At 40.5% G+C, this 10,266-nt stretch overlaps 1 long non-coding RNA gene across 1 annotated transcript in view; it reads right to left on the reverse strand.

Annotated features, from left to right (window-relative positions):
• The window catches only part of LOC142661463 (uncharacterized), a 307,735-nt gene that overhangs the window by 120,867 nt on the left and 176,602 nt on the right, over window positions 1–10,266 (reverse strand). The gene's annotated exons all lie outside the window — the stretch shown is intronic.

The following is a 10,266-nucleotide window of genomic DNA, read 5'->3' on the forward strand; positions in this document are numbered from 1 at the left end:
TCCTCATGGCAATGTAAAAAAAATCAGCAGCACAGCCAAAAAGGTTCTTTTGAGGGAGACAAGGTAGATAATTCCTAGCAAGGGATGGTGCACACAGCACAAATGTCCCAGGTCCAACGGGACAACTTGCACACAGTAGATTGAAGAAAAACTGCAGCACTCAGATATCCAAAAGGTGTTGGTCTTTATTCACCAAGCAGTAAAAACTACAACGTTTCAACCCCTGTTGGCTCTTTGTCAAGCATAGTGATAGTAAATCAGTGCACCCTTTATATAACACATGTTGAATGACATCACTTTCTGAACGTATTAGGTATCAACAATAGTTAAATACCCTTAAAAAATACATCATCATGACATTAAATATCCCCCACATCATCAAAGTGAAATACAATTATAAGACATAAATAGATCGCCAGTCTAATACCTGTATATCAGTCGATTAGGACACATCTTATCTTGTCAGCGTCTATGGTTCTCCATTGCGCATGACCGGAAATCCTAGTAACCTCAATGTCCGGCGTCTGCCGTTACTATGGTTTCACATCGTGATCTCACTCAGGACCGCGCATGTGCATGCATATTGAGATAGGTTACGGAATCGTAACATAATTACCACGGAACCCATTGTTATAGTAACAACAAGACGCTAACATAACATAGATGAGTCTCAAAAGGAGGGATTCTGCATGTCTCATCAGAGAAATGGTAATCAAAGTACATTTATTTTACAATATATTTAACAAATGTCCAAAAATGGAATCATTAATATCAGTTTCAATAAAAATTGGACAAAAAAGCCTATAACAATCCTGCACCTATAATTTTTCTTTTTCGATAAGACAAGCAGAAAATCCCAAAACAAACACAATCCAAAAGACTGATAAGGTTTCTTCAAAGCTTTCTTCACGGATAATTCAAAAAGTGATTCCCCATATAGTGTAAGTGGACTAAAAATATAAAAAGGAACAAACAAGTAATATTAAAAGCAATATCCAATAATATTACACTCACATGACTCCTGGTCAGGCACTCTATCTTATATCTATTACCGATGACGATGTGGCCAGAACCATGTCCAAAGACACAATCCTAACAGATGCCCGTTGTCCTGAACTCCCTGTTTAACCCCTTGGGTTCCAGGGTGTCCAGTTCGTAAATCCATTTAATTCAAGTTTTTTAAGGGTCTTTTCCCTATCCCCTCCTCTCCACATTGGAGCTACCCCATCAATTATTCTAAAACGCAATTGCGAAATATTATGTCCGAATTTAATGAAAAGTTCTGGAATCGGTAAGTCTACCTTCTTACTCCTAATGGTATATTTATGCTGGTTAATTCGTGTTCTACATTCCTGAGTGGTTTCTCCCACATATAACAGTCCACATGGACATTGAATGATATATATGATGAAACTGGAAAGACACGTAAAAAATTGTTTAATCCCCTATATTTTCCCTGTCTTTGGATGTACCATGGTGTTGCCCCACATCATACTATTGCAATTGCAACATCCAAGGCAGGGAAAACATCCCTTTTATTTGGATCTTAGCCCCAGTCAGAGAACCAATGTCCGCACGTACAAGGCGGTCTCTAAGATTAGGGGGTCTACGAAAGGACATAATAGGAGGGTCCTGAAATTCAATATTCTTAGGGAAAGTATCACTGACAATAGGCCAATACAACTGTATCTAAGAAGGACAATCGTCTTGTTACCGATTTATATGTGAAACCCACCGACTGTAACAATCTGTTGCATTATAATAGTTGTCATCCTCAGGGAACAGTAAAATCCCTTCCATTTAGTCAACTACTCAGAGTCAAAAGAATTGTTTCATATGATAATATTGTGGAGGATAGACTTAATAATATGTGCAACAAATTTCTTAGTCGATGTTATCCTAGACTTGTGATCGAAAGGGCAACTAATGATGTTAAAAAACGCAAATGTAGTGATCTACTTGTGAAAAATCTAAATAAGAAAACACTTAAGAGAATTCCATTTGTATCGACATTTTCTCCTGTGAGTAGAAAAATTTCCAAAATCCTTAGGGATTATTGGCCTATTCTCCTATTGACCCTCCTATTATGTCCTTTCGTAGACCCCCTAATCTTAGAGACCGCCTTGTACGTGCGGACATTGGTTCTCTGACTGGGGCTAAGAGACAAAAAAAGGGATGTTTTCTCTGCCTTGGATGTTGCAATTGCAACAGTAAGATGTGGGGCAACAACATGGTACATCCAAGGACAGGGAAAATATATGGGATTAAACAATTTTTTTACGTGTCTTTCCAGTTTCATCATATATATTATTCAATGTCCATGTGGACTGTTATATGTGGGAGAAACCACTCAGGAAGGTAGAACACGAATTAACCAGCATAAGAATACCATTAGGAGTAAGAAGGTAGACTTACCGATTCCAGAACATTTCATTAAATTCGGACATAATATTTCATAATTGCGTTTTAGAATAATTGATGGGGTAGCTCCAATGAGGAGAGGAGGTGATAGGGAAAAGACCCTTAAAAAACTTGAATCAAAATGGATTTACGAACTGGACACCCTGGAACCCAAGGGGTTAAACAGGGTTAAACAGGGAGTTCAGGCATCTGTTAGGATTGTGTCTTTGGACATGGTTCTGACCACATCGTCATCGGTAATAGATATAAGATAGAGTGCCTGACCAAGAGTCATGTGAGTGTAATATTATTGGATATTGCTTTTAATATTACTTGTGTGTTCCTTTTTATATTTTTAGGCCACTTACACTATACGGGGAATCCCTTTTTGAATTATCCGTGAAGAAAGCTTTGAAGAAACCTTATCAGTCTTTTGGATTGCTGTTTGTTTTGGGATTTTCTGCTTGTCTTATCGAAAAATAAAAATTATAGGTGCAGGATTGTTATAGGCTTTTCTGTCCAATTTTTATTGAAACTGATATTAATGATTCCATTTTTGGACATTTGTTAAATATATTGTAAAATAAATACACTTTGATTACCATTTCTCTGATAAGACACGCAGAATGCCTCTTTTTGGGAATCATCTATGTTAGCGTCTTGTTGTTACTATAACAACGGGTTCTGTGGTAATTATGTTTCGATTCCGTAACCTATCTCAATATGCATGCGCATGCGCGGTCCTGAGTGAGATCGCGATGTGAAACCATAGTAACGGCAGACGCCGGACATTGAGGTTACTAGGATTTCCGATCATTCGTAATGGAGAACCATAGACGCTGACAAGATAAGATGTGTCCTAATCGACTGATATACAGGTATTAGACTGGCGATCTATTTATGTCTTATAATTGTATTTCACTTTGATGATGTGGGGGATATTTAATGTCATGATGATGTATTTTTTAAGGGTATTTAACTATTGTTGATACCTAATACGTTCAGGAAGCTACTCAACATAACATATGGACTAAATTGGTGTTCCTCCACAACATTTATTAAATAAAGCCTACACATTTGTACTCGACATACTAGAAAGTTTTTTCACAATAGTACTGTTATATCAGTACCATACAGCAATGCCTATGATAGTTTGCAATAGTACTGATCACAGAGAATTACTACAAGGTGTCTGTATTGTGCAACCACATATTATTAGACTTACATTCCAGTATTTGTGATCTTTTTCAGACACAATTTTCTAAATGCAATGGATGGAACACTTCAAAATTTGTATTAAATAAGAACAGAAGTAAGATAAAGACACTTCCTAAATACAAAGAGGGGGAGAAGGAGAGACACTTCTGAAGAGCAATTTAGAGGTTTCTTGTATATTTGATTTCACATTGCAAGATAATATAAGGCAAGGAAATGATAGCACTCATTAAAGCTGTCATATATTGAGTAAAAAGGATTAGTGACAACGCTAGACAGTTTTATATACATTTTTTAATGTTTTCTCCAGGAACAGATGTTGTACCAATAAAAATACAGAAGCGTAAACTTCTGCTTTAATTTGTAAAAGGCTTGAAATATATTTTTTCCAAAACACCCATAGGGCTTGTTCACACAGATAATAAAATATGCTGTGTCCATACTTGTCTGTGCTAACAATTTCCTCTGTGCAGCAAGTGATGAGGTCATCTGAAATGAATGCCCCATTGGTGCATCACATTTCCCCACGTGGAAGGACCCTTATATTACTATATAGGGCGTAGTACCATGCTAGATAGAGATATTATATGTTAGCATTATTTTGGTCCTTTACCTTTTGGGATTACAGATCACCTATCACTAGGTCCTAAAAAGTGAACCATCAGTCTCCCCTTACTACCGCCGTCTCCTGGACTCCAGCAGTGCTTTTGTTTTATATCTAGCCCACCCCCCAGTCCCTGAGAAATGGCCCCGGTAGTTTGGGTGCCAAATATGCTAATCATTCGCTGTCTGGTCAAGTGGGCATCAAGTGGCCAGTGATTCTCCTGAGGTGTAGCTACCTCACAGCCCCTAACGCTGCCCAATCAGTGCGAGGCTGCTTTACACACACTGTTTTAGCTTAGCGTGGCCTCTCGAGATCACGCTGAGCAATACCCTATGCGCCTCAGCACTCGGTGACCCTGCTCTGTATCTTTACGTGGTCTGCCACTTCGTGGCTGAGTTGCTGTGGTTCCTGAACTCTTCTACTATGCAATAATACTACTCACAGTTGATCACTGTAAGACACTCAAATTCAGTGAGCTCCTTAGAATGACCCATTCTTTCCTAAATATTTGTAAAGGCGACTGCATAGCTAGGTGCTAGGTTTTATACACCTGTGGCAATGGGACTAAATTAAAGACCTAAATTCAATGATTAAGAGGTGTCTCCCAATACTTATTTCATAAGTATCTTCGGATTCAATAGAAGTCCAGTAACTAGGGGCACTCATCCTACTGGGCTTGTGTTAAAGGGAATGTGTCGCAAATTAAACCCTTTTTTTTTTCTAAAGTAAGTTACTTATTTTGTAAGTTTTTTGCTGTATTTTTTTTTTCTTCCACATGGTGGAAAGTATTAAAAATTAAATAATAATTTGTCATGTTTTCCTATGTTGGCCACCAGAGGGAGCATTTCCCAGAATTACAGCAAGGTGAATACGGCAAAGCAACCTGACTCACAGCTGCCGTAAATGTGAGAGGGAATCTCACCCCCCCCCCCCTACAAGCCAGGAAAAGTTGTCTTCAAATTGCTAAGCAGTGTCCGGCTGCCATTTTTTGTGTGATTCTGCAGCTGGCAGAAGCTATAGGATACACCAAAAGGCTAAGGCTCTGTTCACACGCTTACTAAACAAAGGGAAAACAGCTCCTGATTTTCAGCCATTTTTTAATCAAACTCGCGTTTTTGGCGTCGTTTTTTACGGCCGTTTTTGGAGCTGTTTTTCTATAGAGTCAATGAAAAACAGCTCCAAAAACGTCCAAAGAAGTGCACTTCTTTTTGGCGGGCGTCTTTTTACATGCCGTTTTTGGAAAACGGCCGCGTAAAAAATGCCCCATCGGAACAGAACGCTGTATTTCCCATTGAAACCAGAGGGCAGACATTTGTAGGAGTTCTGCTTCCGATTTTAAGTCGTTTTTCGGGACGTTTACGGCCCGAAAAACGGATGAAAACCTTGCGTGTGAACATACCCTTAGAATGATGAAAGTGAAGTAAATGACTTTTCAGTTGACAGGTTCACACGGCGTGTATTTGATAAAAAATTTTGTGCATTTTACGTGCCAAAAACCACATAAAAAAACGCTTGCTTACGCTTTTTATTTACATAATTGGTAAAGTGCGCTGCTAGTACATACAACGCGCTTTTTACACACACATTTTAAAAAAACCTGTTGGGTCAATGGCAAAGCGAGCCGTTAGTTTTTTACGCAAGCGTTTTTAAAAAACGTGTTGCATAAAAAAGAACAGTGGGTGGGGTTGTGTGTGGCGTAGTTGCATGTTTAGGGGGAATTGTGTGTGTGTGTGTATGGGGGGTGTTTTCCGTTGATTCTTCAAAACAGCTGATAAGTGGCTATGAAGGATCACCGGCGCCCGTGCATATGCCACATGTGCTGCACAGACACACACACTCAGCTTTGCTACACACACACACACACACACACACACACGCACTCAGCTCTGCTACACAGACACACACACACACTCAGCTCTGCTACACAGACACACACACACTCAGCCCTCCTACACAGACACACACACACACACACACACACACACACATACTCAGCTCTACTACACAGACACACACACTCAGCTCTGCTACACAGACACACACACACTGAGCTCTGTTACACAGACACACACACACACACACACACACACACTCAGTACTGCCACATCTGACAAGCTTCGCTCTGCACACCATCCACACTGACAATACATCTAGCGACAGGTGGGGCGTTGTGGGGGGGGCCATCGGGTGGGAGGCCCGTCAGGGGAGGCCGTCATGTGGGGGGGGCTGTCGGGTGGGCGGACCATCGGGGGGCTGTCGGGGGGGACATCAGGGGGGGCCCATCGGGGGTGTCGGGGGGGCCCGTCGAGGGTCACGAGAGCGGGGATCTGTGAGAGAGAGAGGGACAGACATAGACACACACACCTTACCTGCAGTTCAGCTTGTCTTCATAATGGCGCCTGCTATCTCCCTACAAACAGCTTCTCTGCTTTGTGACTCTGACCTGCGTCTGCGCAGTACAGAGCCAGATAGCAGAAGCAATGGACGGCTCCCGTTCATTGTGCCCTATGCATGGTAGCTGCCGTATTCCATCTCTGTATGTGTCATTAATCGACGCATACAGAGATTAAAAAAAAAATGGCAGCCCCCATAGACAAGTATGAATACATTAAAAAGTAGAAAGTGACAACACAAATAAATAAAATTTTTGTTTACATTATATTAAAAGCAATATAATAATAATAAAAAATCATGACAACTTCCCTTTAAAGAGGATTTGTCACTAGTTTAGTAATGCCCAATCTCCTAGCTAATCTAATAGGTGCTGTCACGCTGAAAATGCTAGTGAAAATTGTGTTCCAAAATGTTTATTATTTTAAAAGTTATGAGCTTTTCTCTAAATATGCAAATGAGCCTCTATGAGACAAGTGGGAGGTAACACCAGCGATTTTCCAGAGGTTGAGCTACTGCACAGCCTTTGACGCTGTCCTATCAGCATGAAGCTGCTTCACACAGTGTGAGAGACTGAGGCTGCGGGGAAAGGGGATCACTTCAAAAAGCCATATCTCCAGGTGTGGAGAATAGTGGTTCTGGTGTCATATGAAAGATGAGATTCTAATATTTCATATGGCACAAGGATCGCAGTTCTAGCTGTAAAACAACTGGAGGTATCACCAGTTGAAAACATAGTCAGGAATGGAAACTAAATACTATATGATCAGGCTGTGTTGCTGGGCTGGGAAGGGGGAGAAGCTGTATGAAGATTGGACAGCGTCATACAGAAAACATTACACCGCCCAGAGTGAAAAGAAAGAGTAACCTCCCATTGGCAAGTATAGCCAAATTGGCATATTTAGAAAAATGCTCATAACTCTGCAAATAATAAAAACAAAATGTACACTTTAGTTATGAGCATCATAGCACCTATTAGATTAGTTAGAAGATAGGGAATTAATAAACTAGTGACAGATCCTCTTTAAGCCTGGTTAGTCTTTTCTTATGTGCATGTACTGATCCCTCTAAGCTGGTCACTTAGTAATAGGGGTGCTTTTTCCTGTTTATACAGTGGGGGCTCTGAGATAACATTGTGACCCGGGGCGCATTTACTGGTTCTATTTAATGATATGAAATGAATTTAGTAATGCAAATGGAAGCTATGGTTTCCGTTTGCCTTTCCATTGATGGGTTCCTCTGACGGAAAGATTTGACAGAACCCATCAACGAAACCTAACGCAGATGTGAACACGCCCTCATACAAGTATTTTAAAAGAACAGTAAACAGCTATTATTGTAGAAAATATTTATATTATACTAGTAAATCATTTGCACAATCTTGTCCACTCGTAGTTTTTTAATAAATCAAAGTTCAAGCTGTGGAGAATAAAAGTGACTCATGTATGTCTTTACTTCAAATATAAAAAGTGAAAGAATAGTATTCTTCTACAGAGTGAAATTGAAAAGAATGATTGAAAAACCTTGAAAATCAGTAAGACATCTCTGTAATGTTTGTAAGTTCAAATTACCATTAGAAGAAGTCAGCGCACAGTTGACCAAAAGGAAAATTGAAAGCAATATTTCAGTTTCAGCAAATAAAGCTTATTCAGTTTATATTGAAATGTAAATCCTCATGTTTTTCAAAATCTCTGCTTGCTGTAATTGAATGAATACATGGACGTGGTCGACCATCGTGCCCGACATAGTATCAATTGGGTGAACGTCAGTGACCTCTTTTCTTGGGATGTGCAAGTCCTACCAGTTTTCAGTTTTGGGCTTATCATGCCACAATTTATTATCTAGGCCGGTATTGTGCACTGGTTTGTTGTATGGCATCCGTCTAATTACTGTCTCATTGGATAGTAATTAATTATTGTGTCTTGTGTGCTTTGATGAACTATGGTACTTGCCATAGGGGAATGCGTTGGGACTTTTTGACTAGTTGGGATCATGGGATAAAAATTTCTGCTTTGTATTAACTGCATATTTGTGGCTTTGAACTATTTGGACTTGTGTTAATTGTAGATCTTTGGCTTAGAATTGGTTATTGTTTTTGGTATCAGAACACCATTATTGTTGTCATTGGCCATTTATTGCAACATAAAATTATCATATTATTAGGGACTAGTTAGGGTTACGAAATAAGGTTCCTGAGTGGGGTTGTCCTTACCAGGGCGGCTGTCCTGGTGTAGGCAGGGTTTTATAGACGCAGGAACATGGTAGGGCAAGGTTTGTCTCTCTGTTAATCCTTAGGTGTTGTTTTTGCAAATAATGCAGTTAAAGGACAAGTGTCGCGAAAAAATTTTTTTTATATCAATTTGCTTTTAGTGTTTTATTAAAAAATGTTTTAATTATTTCTGTGTTTGTGTTTTACTTTTTTTTATTTTTGAACTTTTTATTCTCTATGGGGGCTGTCATTTTTTTTTTCATCTCTGTATGTGTCGATTAACGACACATACAGACATGGAATACGGCACATACAGCCCCATAGTGAATGTGAACGGGACCCGTTCCATTCACTATGCTGTACGCCGTCTGTGTGGGAACGGCGCATGCGCCGCTCCCACACAGTCCAAATGGAAGGTCTTCAGCCGAGCGACGTCCGGCGCCATTTTCTTGTGGACCGGAAGGCGCGGCCGGACAGAAAGATTACTACTTCCGGTCGCGGGTTCCGGACTTGTGTTCTAATGCAAGCACTTGGAGCGGAGGGAGCGGCGGGAGCGGCGGCGGCAGGAGCAGGTAAGTTATTTCTGTGTATGTACGTGTTTTAGTGTGTGATTACCACTGTATGTAAACCTACTACACTGTGTGTTCGCTCAAAAAATGGCGACAAACAGTGTAGGAGGTTTGACCGTTCAATCCCCACCTTTCTCCTGGTACTATCCAGGATAAGGGAGGGGGGATTCTGTGAGCTCACTAGAGCGAGTGCGTTTTCTCAAATTTTGCAGCATAAAGCAATGTGGTTGCTTTACCACATGCCATCGCTGCAATTTTGGGAATTGCTCCATCTAGTGACCAGCACTGGGAAATGTTATAAATTAGAATCTAATTTATAAAATTTCCTGACTCGTGAAAAAAATAAAAAAATTAGAACAATGTTTAATCATTTATACACTAACTGTTTAACTAAAAAAAAAAAAATTCTAGCGACACATTACCTTTAAGGGCATGCCCCCACGTGGCGGATTTTCTCCGCAAGTGTCCGCATCAATGCCGCACATAATCCGCATTGCGGATTACGCTGCGGATCTGCCCAAAATGTGCAGTAAATTGATGCGGACTAGCTGCTGCGGACTGCGGAAAAAGTGCTTCCCTTCTCTCTATCAGTGCAGGATAGAGAGAAGGGACAGCACTTTCCCTAGTGAAAGTAAACAAATTTCATACTTACCGGCCGTTGTCTTGGTGACGCGTCCCTCTTTCGGCATCCAGCCCGACCTCCCTGGATGACGCGGCAGTCCATGTGACCGCTGCAGCCTGTGATTGGCTGCAGCCGTCACTTACACTGAAACGTCATCCTGGGAAGCCGGATTGGAGACAGAAGCAAGGAGTTCTCGGTAAGTATGAACTTCTATTTTTTTGACAGGTTGCTGTATATTGGGATCGGTAGTCACTGT

The sequence above is a fragment of the Rhinoderma darwinii genome, chromosome 10 (genome assembly GCF_050947455.1).
Source record: "Rhinoderma darwinii isolate aRhiDar2 chromosome 10, aRhiDar2.hap1, whole genome shotgun sequence".
In the NCBI taxonomy this organism is placed as follows: Eukaryota; Metazoa; Chordata; class Amphibia; order Anura; family Rhinodermatidae; genus Rhinoderma; species Rhinoderma darwinii.